This window comes from Culex quinquefasciatus, chromosome 1 (genome assembly GCF_015732765.1).
Source record: "Culex quinquefasciatus strain JHB chromosome 1, VPISU_Cqui_1.0_pri_paternal, whole genome shotgun sequence".
In the NCBI taxonomy this organism is placed as follows: domain Eukaryota; kingdom Metazoa; phylum Arthropoda; class Insecta; order Diptera; family Culicidae; genus Culex; species Culex quinquefasciatus.
In genome coordinates this window covers 17976622-17990829 of record NC_051861.1, presented here as the reverse complement: position 1 = coordinate 17990829, position 14208 = coordinate 17976622, and the positions used below count along the sequence as shown (strand labels likewise).

General features: G+C 42.1%; 1 protein-coding gene across 1 annotated transcript in view; it reads right to left on the bottom strand.

Moving 5' to 3' along the window:
• Positions 1–14208, bottom strand: part of LOC6035429 (headcase protein) — a 115438-nt gene that overhangs the window by 14425 nt on the left and 86805 nt on the right. The gene's annotated exons all lie outside the window — the stretch shown is intronic.

Here is a 14208-nt window from a genome sequence, read left to right as displayed (position 1 = left end):
GGACACATAATTGCATTTCTCGCTATACTCACGATTCCGAATGTTGGTAGTACGAACCTGAAAAAAAAAGAAAATTTTGAGGTTAGTTGAGTTAGCCCGCAAATCTACAATTCAACTCGATTACATTTCATCAGCGTCAATTTACTTCATCTACCACAAAGTACCCACTGAGCAGAGCAAAAGTGCAACAATTTGTCCCTCGAAGCCAAACCTTCGTCATTTGCATTTTGCCCATTTATAAACATTTCTCAATCATCGTCACTTCATGTCGAGGTAGAATCCTGTGGACGACGTGGCCCATCGCTAGACCACAGCGCTTGCACCGCACTGTGGAGAGTGACAATTGCTTCGACACACCGCAATGCCATCATTTAAATTCATAACGAAGCTCGTCGTCGTCGTTCTTCCTTCTTTTTTTGTGTCAACGTTGTCCTGGAATATCGCGCACTGGCGAAGCTTTCGGAATTGGCAAAGCTCGCAATCCTATCAAATTAAATGAACATTAAAATTGTGTCGCGTCCCCGCGTCTTATCCCAGAAGCTCAACTAACGATCTGGTGATTTTTAAGCTGCGATGCAGAAAAGTTTCTCGACGCGAGCGGGGAAGAAAGTCAACGGCAGTCAGCTTACTTTTATGGGCGAATAAAATTGATATTAGTATCGTTTTGGCTCGGCACTAGTATTTATCGACACAAGTTTTCTGGGACTCTTGGTTGGCGCTGGCTTTCTTCTTGAGAAAGCAGCTCGAGGAAAAATGTGGCGATATTTTTTGACAGTTTAAACGGCTAAGAGGGGTGGATTAACTGTCGCTTTGCTGCAGCTTGACTCGAGAACTGGTGTAAGATCACAACTAATGGGCTTAAAGTGGGGTGATTAAGGTTGTATTTATCGCCCGGAGGGATTGGCCGTTTAAAGTGGAGTCAAAAGCTCAAGAAACGGGATGGCGTCTCTATTACGGACTTCAAAGTCATTTTAACTTCAAGAAAATTGAGATTTCAATTATGGACTTCAGATTCAAATTGAGTCAAACAAGTGTGGTGTCAAGATGTGTATTATTTCAGGTAAGTTAAAGAAACTTCTCTATTACGGACTTCAACTTGCAACACTAAGAGAACAACTTAGTTCGAATTGATCCCAATCAGGTAAGTTTTTGGTGTAAAGTAATAACAGTGAAAGTGAACACTCCAAAACCGAGGTAAGTACTAGTGATCCAGTGAATGTCATGAAAAGTTCTGTCAATGTTAAGTGAAATTGTGTTGCCATTCCGAACCATTCGGACCCCAACACAATTCTACACCTGTCAATTTCCAAGCTGTGGCGCACGAATTCCGTCACGTCGCCGGGAGTCTGCATTCTTCACGTAATCCCGCTTATCGTCCCGTTCCACCACGTGGAATCTACGGCGCGTAAAAATCAACATCGTGTCCTCATCGTCACCGATGCATAGATAATGAACATCGTTGCTTTCCGCCCAGGATTAAGGACCTGCCCCGCGCCTTCGCCACCGATCGGGAAAAAGGTAATAATGCCAATAATAATGTTGTCTCAGAGCGTATTTACATATTTATTTTTTTCCTTTTTTCAAAGCCAGTGAGATGTTTTTCCCGCTCGAAGGAGGGGTTCTTTCTCTTCAGGGAAGGTTGTTGATTTTTCCCAGCCCAGTGGCCTTTTGTACTGATTAGCTTACAGGAGTTTTCCTCGATGGAGGAAGAAAAAATTACACAAAAATATTTATTCGCTCCATTCATCCGCAATCAATCCGCTTTCGAGGTGGTCCCCGTGAATAATGAGATTGAGTGAATTTTGACAGGTGCGTCGAGCGAAAGGACTTGCCGCAGGCAAACAATTCTCCCGCGGAGAAGGAAGCGAGAGAAGCTATTGTAATCTTCGCCCAACCGATAACGGCGAGGGATGGGAAAGTAATAAAGATAAGCGTCCTGGTAGCGTCGCTGGGGAAGTGCAGATTGCTTTTCCCTCGTGTTTCGATTTGTTTCAATAAAATCGCTTATTTGCTCTCCTTCCTTTGGATGGGAAGATGCTTCCAGGAAGACAAGCAGCCCGGTAATGGACTCTTTCGGTGAGGGGGTGGCAGAAATTTACTGCTTTCACATTAGTGCAAATATGTTTCAGTTTCATCGAGATCTTCACCGACATGGTCTGCGATGTCGAGGGAGCAAAGTTGATTTAATTTAATACCTATCACCAGCACCAGCAGCTCAGTGACTCCTGAACCAGGCCAGCCTGTGGACTCTATCGTGATGTATGGACCGGGCAGGGCACTTGCCGATAAATTATCGACACTATTAGTGACGCTGCTGCCTGGTGCCCCGGGACCCTCTTCTTCACGCGGCGATAAATAATTAAAAGAGGACGGCTGCGCCTAAGAGGTATGCAAACTTTGGGCACCGCACATGTAATAAATCTGGAACACAATGGCCGGGGATTCGGCGGGGTAAGGGCCGGCAAATATTGGCATTCCGCGTAAACAACTTCACAATGGAATTCAATTAAATTTCGTGGCTTGCACGGGTAAATATTTGACCTCGTTGAGAGTTTTGGGATGGCTGGTCGGCGAGGTTAAACAATCTTAAAGGAATTGGTTTGTGGAAAGGACTCCAAGGAGTCGCTTCGTTGGAAGTATGTTCTAAGTTAACAGAGCATACTTTCAGGTGATAAATTGACAAATTTGACAGAGTTGACAGAACACTTTTACAATTTCACTACATCACTTTATGAGCTCAGAATTCTTGCTTCACTTTCACGATAATTTCACCAAAAACTTACCTCTCACAGTTTCACAGATTTCACCAAAATCACTTCGAATGAAGTCAATGTCCTATGGCACTTTATTGGAATTGAAGTCCGTAATTGAGATGTCAATTTGAAAAATTGTTTCACCTTCACTTTAAACTTATTTATGCATCTAAAACTTACCTGACTCAATCACAATCACTTCAACTGAAGTCAACATCCTTGCCAGGTAGATCGATTCTGAAGTCCGTAATTGAAGCACCATTTCAAATAATTGCAAACTAATCAAGTTTCCTTACTTTGAAGCCCACTCAAAGCGAACCAAAATCAATGCTGCTAACGCAAGGAAGCCCCTGCTCGGTTCCGGGAAGTACGCAATTTCCCCTTAAGCTGCACCTGCACCAGTATCAAATGTCATAAAACCATCCACCGACGCAACGTATGCAGTTTGCGAGCGATTGCAATTTCGGTTCCTTTGTGTCCTTTCTAACACCGGTTTTTTCCTCGATACGGTTTCTTCGTTCAATTTCCTCCGTCCAATAATCCCGCGACCGAATGTCCTTGCCCGATTTTTGCCGTGTGGCACTGCAGTTTTTTGGGTAATAATACTCTAGCTTTCTCGTAGCTTGACAAAGTGACGCAAGCGCCAATTGGATCAAAAGGCGAATTTGAGAAGCACAACAAAGTATGTCGCTTACGCCGTTCAGTTTAATTCAGCCTCGAAAAACGTAGGTGAAATAGCGTGCAATTCAAAGCAGGGGAAGACAAGCTGGGGGAGGTAATAAGCTGACGTGACTTGGTTTCGCTCGGATCGGACGCCATCTAGCGCGGGGGTAGTTCAACTTTCACCTTTGTACCTGTCAATGAAGATGGCGATAGCAATCGACGGAACAATTTGCCCGGTGGACACAATTCGATGGAATTGGTCCCAGGACGGAAGCAGGGACATCAAGTTTGCGCTGTGAGTTGGTTCATTTTGGCTGGTCGACTTTAATAACACACTGTTTGGAAATATTGAATAAAGTCTTCTCAATTACGGACTTCAACATTATGTACATTCTTACAAATTGAACCTAAATTGTGATTCAAGGTAAGTCAATGAGAGTGGAAATAAGTATAGTTTAAGGTAAGTTCAATTTTCCTGTCAACTGGTGAGTACGAGTGAAATGCATTTACACTTAGTGAATTTCAAGTGAATTTTGTCAACTCTGTCAATCTGTCTTCAGTCAATTCGATTGCTCTCATGCTAGTCTTAAAGTCACGCTCAAATTTTCCCTATAATCTGTATCGATTGTTCCCCGAAAATCCCACACGAAGCCACAAAAGCTCCCGCTTTCCCGGAACACTCACATCCACCTGATTCCTAGACCTAGACGTTCGTCCCCTCGGGGCTTTCTCGTGAAATTTATCATTCCACAGATGATTTGCTCAGGAAGATGTCCCCCCCAGCCCTCGCCCGACGCGCAATTAGCCTCGGGATCCCCGAGGCTCCAACGCAGACAACGTAAAAAGAATTTCCAGCTCCCCAGACTAATGATGATATAATTTTCGGCAAAACATTAACCTCAAAGCAGCCGGAAAATTTCCACCATTTTCGAACCCCGACGAGGGGCCATGTGTGAAAAATGATGAAGGTGTCTGGGCCGGCTCACACTTTGCTTACACTTTCATTAGTTCGGTATCATTAATAAATCCTTTATCATGGACGCAGAGCTTGTTGTGCTCTGCAGCTTACTTTCCGCGCATCCTTTTTCAGCTCTGGGTGCCAAATTTCGACACCGCCGGAGCTGCATCTCTCGAGTGGGGTAATCACGAAAGCATAAATCACCCGAAATTCGCCACCTACGCCCATCGACTCGATTCGGCACCATAAATTTGCTCACACGCCATTAATCGGAGCGACCGGCCCAGAGTTCGGTTAAGCTTGGAATGATATTGCAGAAATAATTCTCTGTCTCGTTTTTTTTTATATTTTTGAGGGGAGGAAAACCATTCGCGAAACCATTAAGAGCTTCGGACCAGATGTGGAATCGTCTGCTGCTGTTGGTGAGCTGACCTTTGAACTTTGGACGAAGCGATGTTCAGCTACTAGAAACAGTGGGACAAACTTGATCATATTGGCATGCTTTCATTCAAGATGAACTAATGGAGAGACAACATTGTACTTTTGGACACAAAAAAATGTTGTGGCTTATAGAAACAGTGGGACAAACTTGAACACTTTGGCATATTTTGTTTTCAAGATTAAGGTGAGACAACATTGGACTGTTTGGCAAAACAGAATGTTGTGGCAACAAAAAACAGTGCGACAAACTTGACCATATTGGCAATATTTTTTTCAAGATGAACTAAAGCAGAGACAACATTGTACTTTTGGACACAAAAAAATTGATGCTGCTAGAAACAATGGGACAAACTGATTATATCAGCATTCTTTCAAGATGAACTGAAGGAGGGACAACATTGTGAGGCAAACTTGGACGTATTGGCATTATTTTTTCAAGATTCAAGGAAAGACAACATTGTACTTTTGGAAATGTTGTGCCAACAAGAAACAATGGGACAAACTTGACAATATTGGCATTATTTTTTTCATGATGAACTAAAGGAGGGACAACATTGTACTTTTTGACACAACCATATTTTGGTTATAACCCAACAAAAAAGATAGAAACGTTATAAGTATGACTTCATGGGACAGTTGGATTGCATTGGCAGCATGGTTTGATAATGAGACAAGATAGTTGTTCGGGAAAAAATAGTTGCAGTTACTAGAAACAGTGGGACAAACTTGACCATATTGGCATGCTTTAATTCAAGATGATCTAATGGAAAGACAACATTGTACTTTTGGACACAAAAATATGTTGTGGCTTCTAGAAACAGTGGGACAAACTTGAACACTTTGGCATACTATGTTTTCAATATTAACTAAAGGTGAGACAACATTGGACTGTTGGGCAAAAAAAAATGTTGTGGCAACAAAAAACAGTGTGACGCACTTGACCATATTGACAATGTTTTTTTCAAGATTAACTAAAGAAGAGAAAACATTGGTCTTTTGGACACAAAAAATTGAATGTTGCTAGAAACAGTGGGACAAACTTGACTATATCAGCATTTTTTCAAGATGAACTGAAGGAGGGACAACATTGTGAGACAAACTTTAACGTGTTGGCATTATTTTTTTCAAGATTCAAGGAAGGACAACATTGTACTTTTGGAAATGTTGTGCCAACATGAAACAATGGGACAATCTTGACAATATTGGCATTATTTTTTTCATGATGAACTAAAGGAGAGACAACATTGTACTTTTTGACACAACCATATTTTGGTTATAACCCAAAAAAAAGATAGAAACGGTGTAAATATGACTTCGTGGGACAGCTGGATTCCATTGGCAGCATGGTTTGGTAATGAGACAAGATAGTTAATTTAACCAAAAAGTGAGACAAGCTTGACCATTTGGCTCAAAAAGCTTTGAAGATATTCTTATTCAAATAAAAGGGGACAACATTGTTTTTTAGACACGAAGTTCTGTTTTAGCCCAACAAAACAAAAAAATTGAGGCATCTAAAACCAATTGGTAATGTAAATTTTTCGACAAACACTCAAAGTAATTTCTTGAACCCGACATGAGTTTGTCATGAGACAAGATTGTGATTTTAGCTAAATGGTGAGACAAAATTCGCTTTTTGGTCAGAAAAAGATTTCTTAATTTGATAGTCATTTACTTTTGAATAAGTAGATAACTTGAGACAAGTTTGACCTTTTGGACACAAAGCTCGTTATATTTGCGGGTCGTCCGCTCAACCGCTCAAAACTCAACCCGATTTGGATCAGTGCAGAGAACTCAACCGAGTCAACAATCCACATATCGTATTCCAAATCCACTCAAACCGTAAAAAAAGTCCAGATTTAAGCTTCATCCAGTCGCTGACAACCGCAGCAAATCCAAAAATCACAGAACCGCATCAAATCACTCTACCCCTCAAAATCGGTTGATTTAAAGCTTCAACGAACTTTCTCTCGCTCGCACAAAAGCACACCTGCACGAGACCAAAAAAAAACACCCGAGAAGTTACGTATGTGCGGTACATGACCAGGGAACCGAGATCCTTCGCTGGAATCAAAGCCGTAAAAAAAAAGCTAAAAGACATGATAGCTTTATCTCCGATTTCGAGAGAAAAAAGTTACATGTGTGTACGTTTGAAAAAGGGGGGGGGGGCATGGAAAAGCTCCAAATCAGCATTTCTCCTCGCCGCCGAAGGAATGTTTTGCTTTCGCCTTCGGAAAATTGGATTCTACCCGGGAACATCACACAGCAGGTGCCAAAGTTGCCGACTTGATGTTTACGGTGGTGATCATCAGACGAAAGCAAAAAAAGAGAAGAGGAATCGTTTCAGGAAGATGAGTGATGATAAATATAAAAGTCATCATAATTTTTCTTGCCGCCCTCTCTCGGTCGAGGACCACCACCAACCAAAAAAAAAAAAAAGCTCAAACTTTTCGCGCGGGCAATAAAACGGCAAAAGTTCTTCTACCCCCTCAATGTAAGCGCTTGAGAAAGGTTGAGGTTGAGGTGCGAGGGCGGTTGAAAAGGTAGCAACATCAAATTTTGTTTATGTTTACCTGTTCAAATAAGATTTTCTCGTTTCGTTGGGTGGTGGGAAATTCTGAAGGATGGATCGGTGGGATGCCTCCGGAATATGATGACATTGCATAAAGGCAGGAATTCGGTGATGGATTGGGCTTGAACTGTCTGGAACAGAGCGGATTCAATGTTTTTTTTTGGGTGAGGAAGGTCAATGATCGGGAAGTTGGGCTTAGGAATTGTTAGAAACAGTAGACACCTCTATTCTATGCAAAATAGAGGTGTAACTACAATAAGTGACAAATTTGACAGTTTGACAGATTGACAGATTCACTTTCACTTCACTTACCAACATTTCACTACACTTCACTTCAACTTAAAGCTGACAGACTCAAAAGGTATATCACATTTGAAGTCCGCATTAGGAGTGAAGATCTCAAGTCAGCCAAGTCTACCTTCAGGCGCACAACCCTCCAGCCAATGAACGGCTAATCCTCCGCTAAACCCTTGTCGTGTCCCCAAAAAATTGTCATTAAATCACCTGAAACTCCACTGTTTCCTTCCACCTACAAAAAAGGCGAACAACTGAAGAGGATTACTCAGCTTTAATCGGATCGGACTGGGAGCGAAAATTAAATGAACAAACTTCGATGTGCTCGGGCGAAAAAAGCGGGAAATTAAGAAGCTATAGCGCTCGTGGTGAGTAGGGGGTGGTGGGAACAGTGACACGTTTCCCCCGGAAAAAAGGACACGGCAAGGATTACGCGTCGGGTAATGAGAGATTTCTCGAGTGGCCCCAGCTGCATCATTCGATTGCATCCCAGGGTATCGGATAAACAAAGCATCCCCCATTACTGTGGGACGTGGCCCGGCCACGTGTGCTCGAGTGTGTTTGCGTTTGCAGCGCCATGGGTTGCAGACGACGACGACGACGTCCTTGTCGGAAGGATGCGGTGGGACAGGGGTGAACCCGTTGGTCTGAACGGAAGGTTTGAGCAAAACCAATGCTATTGTGTGGTAGATATGGGACAAACATGTCTTTTTGGTGTGGCAAAAGATTTTAGATCATCAACAAAACAAGTGAGACAAATGGCTCGGTCACGAATAAGATTCAAGCAAAACTCATTCGCAAACATTGAAGAGCAACTGAGACAAAATTGTCCATTTGGACATAGAAGAAAGATGATGCAAAACAAGGCAGAGTACACGAGAAGAACAACTGAGACCAAATTGTGCGTTCGAATTCAGCAGAAAGGTGGGACAAACATTTCTTTTTGACGTTGCAAAAATGTTGCAGATCATCAACATTACATGTGAGACAAATTTGTCCGTTTGGTCACGAATAAGATTCAAGGAAAACTGATTCACAAACAACTGAGACAAAATTGTCTATTTGGACATAGTAGAACGATGCTACAGAATAAGGTGGAACACATGAGCAGAACAACTGAGACAAAATTGTCCATTTGGACATAGTAGAAAGATGATGCAAAACAAGGAAGGGTACACGAGAAGAACAACTGAGACAAAATTGTGCGTTTGGAAATAGTAGAAAGGTGGGACAAACATGTCTTTTTGACGTTGCAAAAATGATGCAGATCATCAACATTACATGTGAGACAAATTTATCCGTTTGGTCACGAATAAGATTCAAGGAAAACTGATTCACAAACAACTGAGACAAAATTTTCCATTTGGACATAGTAGAACGATGCTACAGAACAAGGTGGAACACATGAGAAGAACAACTGAGACAAAATTGTGCGTTTGAGAATAGAAGAAAAGTGAGACAAACTTGACCATTCGGTCACAAGGAAATTGCATAAAAAGCTCGTATGATACGCAGATTTGGTGGGACAACTAAGTCCAATCGGTTGAGTAGATTTCACGTGAAAAGCTTTCCAACTGACCAAGTGTAGAGACAATCTTGTTGAAATGGGTTAATTGTTAAGTAGAAATCGTGAGACAAATTTGTTCTTCAAGGCACGAGGAAATCTAGCTGAAAACGAAACTTCAACCCTGTCCCACTCCGGAAAAGCTCGCCTGTGTGCTTTCCTTTTTTCCCAAACCCACCCACCTAACGATATTAGGTGAGGTTTTTGACCTTCTTCCGTGTTTGCAGTCGCTTCCTTCCGTCGTCTTCGCCGTTCCGGGACACGTGAGCTCTTTCTCTGTGGCGCAAAGCTCTCCACTAGACGTTCGCTTCTCCATTGAGGAACACGGGGCGTCATTTTTCTTCTCGTGCTGGAATCTCGTGTGACAAGTTTCTTGTTTTTTTTTTCGTAGTCGACGTCGAGGACGACGTCGTCGCCGTTTGGCGAGCCTGTCACACCGTCTGACAGTGGAGATATTTCGTAATTATGGTTCATAAGAATTTAGTTATTAGATTGTCTCGTTACGGTACATCACAATGGACGGCGATAGCACGAGAGAGGACTTAATCCGGGACGGACCCGCGGGGACGGCGGGACTAATTTAGGCGATCCCAAATGTGTCCCGGAGTCCTGTATGAATAATAAATCCCAGGGAGTGCACCTTTCCCAGGAAGGCAAACTCCCGGGCTGCAAAAAAAGTGCTGAATAATATTTTCATTCTTTTTATTCGAACGGCGAAGCTGCCTCCAATCCGTTGCCGTCAGCCATTTGTTGTGGCTCTTTATCTACCATCTCTCGCCGTTTGGCAAACCACCCTGACCGAAAGGTGCCTTTAGTTTCAATAACATCGTCATCGCCCCCAAAAACCATAATCGTGGTGAAGCGTCATTGTCATCCAAGTGGTGTGTCGTCCTCGAGAATCCTTTTCCCTTTTTCCGAAGAAAAAAAAAAGAGAGAGAGAAAAGCGAAAGCCAGTCCCGTAGACCATATCCATTAGATAAATCCCGGTATCGACGAGGACCGAGGCGCACCGTGAAGGTGGTGGGACAGCCAGCCCAGGTTCGCCGCATAATCATCAACCTCATATCATATCTATTTGTTATGGAAAGTAATGTATCCTTTTTTTCCTCGTTCCCGTACCAAACGTGCCGACACCTGTCTAGTCACGCAGCATCCCCGCGAAAGGGTTTGTGGTGGGACGGATTTTACTACCTGTGCGAAGTGGAGTGTGGAGCTTATCGGCAAAAAAGCTCGAGTATCTTAACTGCCGAACAGAGCTCCCCAAAGTGGGTGCCGGTGACGTTTTATGACTTTGGAAATGGGAGTTATTTTTGGAAGGCGGGTGAGCTTTTTCAAACGAGTTGGAAAATGGAATGGGATTGTTTAAAATGGACTTATTTTAAGGTATTTTTGCAACTTTCATATCCATTTCAAAAAGACATGACATATTTTTTGCCTCACCGAGACCTAGATTTTGTCTCTCTTTTCATGACTATTTACCAATCTTGTATCCAAATGGTTACACAATCAACCGTTTTCAGAAGTTATTCTTGTTTTGACATCATTGAATTTGTATCTCATTCTTGAATATGCCCACCTGATCATCGCATAAATTTTGTCTTATGACTAACTGGCAAATTTTGTCTATTATGACCAAACTGTTCATTTTGTCTCAAAAAAGCATCTCATTTTGAATATGCCCAACTAACTAGTTTTGTCTCACTTTGTTTTTTTTTATCATTTGAACCATTAAAAACATCTGAATAAATTCGTTTAAAGAAGCAAGTTCAGCGACATTCCCCGGTTCAAATAGACAACTGGCTGTCCCATCAACGTCCCATCGTTTCGATCAAAAGAAACACTGTCCTTTGGTATTTCAAACGCACTCCCCTGCCGGAATTCAGTCTCTTAACTGAAAATTCCGTTCACTTCCTTAAACCGTAACCGTCACCACCGGCGGACAGACGGAAATAGCTTTCAACCACGTTCCATCGAGAGCTAGAGCTTTTCCACTAGGCATCAACCTCCACCGAGGCATGAATATTTGATGAGGAATTTATCTTTCGCTTGTTTCGCATGCTGCGGTCCTCAGTCGTCGAAGGATGATCCCCGCACGACAGGACCCATCAGTCTCCGTGACATCAACCCATGGAAGCAAGCGAAAGCTCGAGTCAGGAATAATCAAAATAAACAAAATTCCATTATGTATGGAATATTTAAAATTTTAAAAGCTTCTTCGCGGAGGCGAGCTTTCACTGTCCGTTGTGTTTAGATTTAATTAATTTCAAGCTTGACATCGCCGGATTGTCCCCCTTTTGCTGCGAAACTTTAAGAAGGGGGGAGGCCCCAATCGGAAACAGCTTGACTTTGGACTTGTCTGCAAAGTTTCGCAAACGGCACCGGAATTTCAACTAGGGATTTCACCTTCAAGGTCCCCTTTATGCCTCCACGTATGGTGGATGGTTTTTGGGGGGTTAAAAATAAATGGAAAATGCACGATAGAACGAAAGGTAAATATCAAACATTTGCAAATCATTAAAAATTTATGAGAAGCTTCTTTCGGTTTCTTTTTGCTGAAATGAAACGAGCAGGGAAAGTTTTCCCCTCCTCATAGTAGAGAAAGGACCAACTAAAACATGGCGAAATAAAAAGTGTGAGAAGCTCCGCTTAGTTTCGGGAAATGAGTCCGTAAACATTTCCCAACCAGAGATAAAAAGCTCCTCGTGCTGGTTGGCGAGAAATATTTTATTCAGTTTTATTTGGTGCTCACACAACACTAAGTGTGCACTAAACGTTGAGTTGATTACCCGACCCTCGGAGGTTACTTCCGGCCACACTTAGTTAAGCAAATTGACGAACTCCCTTCTGTTAAAGTAGCATCTTTAAGATTTTTTGCGTGAAAAAATAGAAGAAAAATCGCTAAAACCGTTGCTCGAACGCCAGATTTGTTGGTAATCCCCAAAAAGCAATCTATTTTCCCGCATCCCGTTCAACTCCGGCTGGTTGGCCAAAATCCCGGTGGGAACCAGTGGCAACTGGTGGCCGCTGGCGGCCAGACGCCGGCGGTCATAAATCACCAACGGGACTCTGGACGCTGCTGGACGAAATGGAAAGTTTTCGCCGAGGAGGACGAGCAGGGAAAAAAAAAGGATTTGGTGAAACTAACTGCAGCGCTGAGGTGGAAACAATTACTTCAAGTTCGAGGACGCTGGTGGACCTGCCCTGGCCAAGGCCAGGGCTGGTGGCCATAAATCCAGGACCAGCAGAGGTCCAGTGCGAAGCTTCTGCGCTTAAGGGCCATCGCTTAGATTGTGTCGCCATTAGTGAGCAATTTAGACGGAAATTGAAGCTATAAAAGTGAGTAGCAGGAGCGAACGACGGGACCATTAGTTATTTGGGAAATTTTCGATCTCAATATCAGATTCTTTTTGGTCTGAACGATCGGCAGACACTGTGATTTAAACATAAATAACAGTGTAGCTACCATTTTTTGACAATATTATTTAAACAGAAATAATCGTGACTTATGACTGAATTGACAGAAGTTACAGAATAATTGTTCACAAAAAACTCAAATCACTTAAAAGTTGCCTAACACTTACCTTAAAACACTGTCACATACACTTTTATTATAAAAAAATTCACATCACCAACTGTAATGAAGAAAACAAGTACCTTGAGTTTGAAGTCCGTAATAGAAGTGTCAACATCAAAATGGCACATAAAGCGCCTAAATGTTTGCTTTGAGCCTTATTTATACAATTTGCTTCACTTGTGAGCATATGTGAGCAATTTCCAATAAAATACAATTGTAATAAGTTTTTCTGCAATAATTTAAAAAACTAACTTAATCCACCTATGTGGTTGGAGCCTTCCTCACAACAATGGCTGTACACAAGTTTCATCTATTTTTTAGATCCGGCTTCCAAAAAGTACATCGATATCACTTAAGTGGCCATATCTCGAGACAGGGTTGCCAGATCTTCAATGTTTTGGACTCGTTGGAAAGGCCTTTTGATAACCTAACCAACAATAGGTCGGATGGTGGATCCGGACATAGTTTACATACAATTAAGTGAGATCCGGCTTCAAAAAAGTACATCAATATCACTTAAGAGGCCATATCTCGAGACAGGGTTGCCAGATCTTCAATGTTTTGGACTCGTTGGAAGTCCTTTTGATAACCTAACCAACAATAGGTAGGATGGTGGATCCGGACATAGTTTACATACATTTAAGTGAGATCCCGCTTCAAAAAAGTACATCAATATCACTTAAGGGGCCATATCTCGAGACAGGGTTGCCAGATCTTCAATAATTTAGACTCGTTGGAAAGGTCTTTTGATAACCTAACCAACGATGGGTCGGATGATGGACCCGGACATAGTTTACATACATTTAAGTGAGATCCGGCTTCAAAAAAGTACATCAATATCACTTAAGTGGCCATATCTCGAGACAGGGTTGCCAGATCTTTAATGTTTTGGACTCGTTGGAAAGGTCTTTTGATAACCTAACCAACGATGGGTCGGATGATGGACCCGGACATAGTTTACATACAGTTAAGTGAGATCCAAATATATGTGAAAACACATTTTTATACATAACTTTTGAACTACTTATCGAAACTTCAATCTGTATAAAACTCGATCTATGGGACCCTAAACCAAGTCTAATGCAACAAGTTCGGGTCAAATCGGTTCAGCCAGTGCCGAGAAACATGAGCTAGTTTGTTGGTCACATACATACATACACACACACATACACACACACATACACACACACATACACACAGACATTTGTTCAGTTTTCGATTCTGAGTCGATATGTATACATGAAGGTGGGTCTACGACGTTTTTATACGAAGTTCATTTTTAGAGCAGGATTATAGCCTTACCTCAGTGAGGAAGGCAAAAAGAATAAGAAGATTTGCACAGTTTGTGAAACCATTTAATTCCACAACATATTTTATTCTACACATTAATCC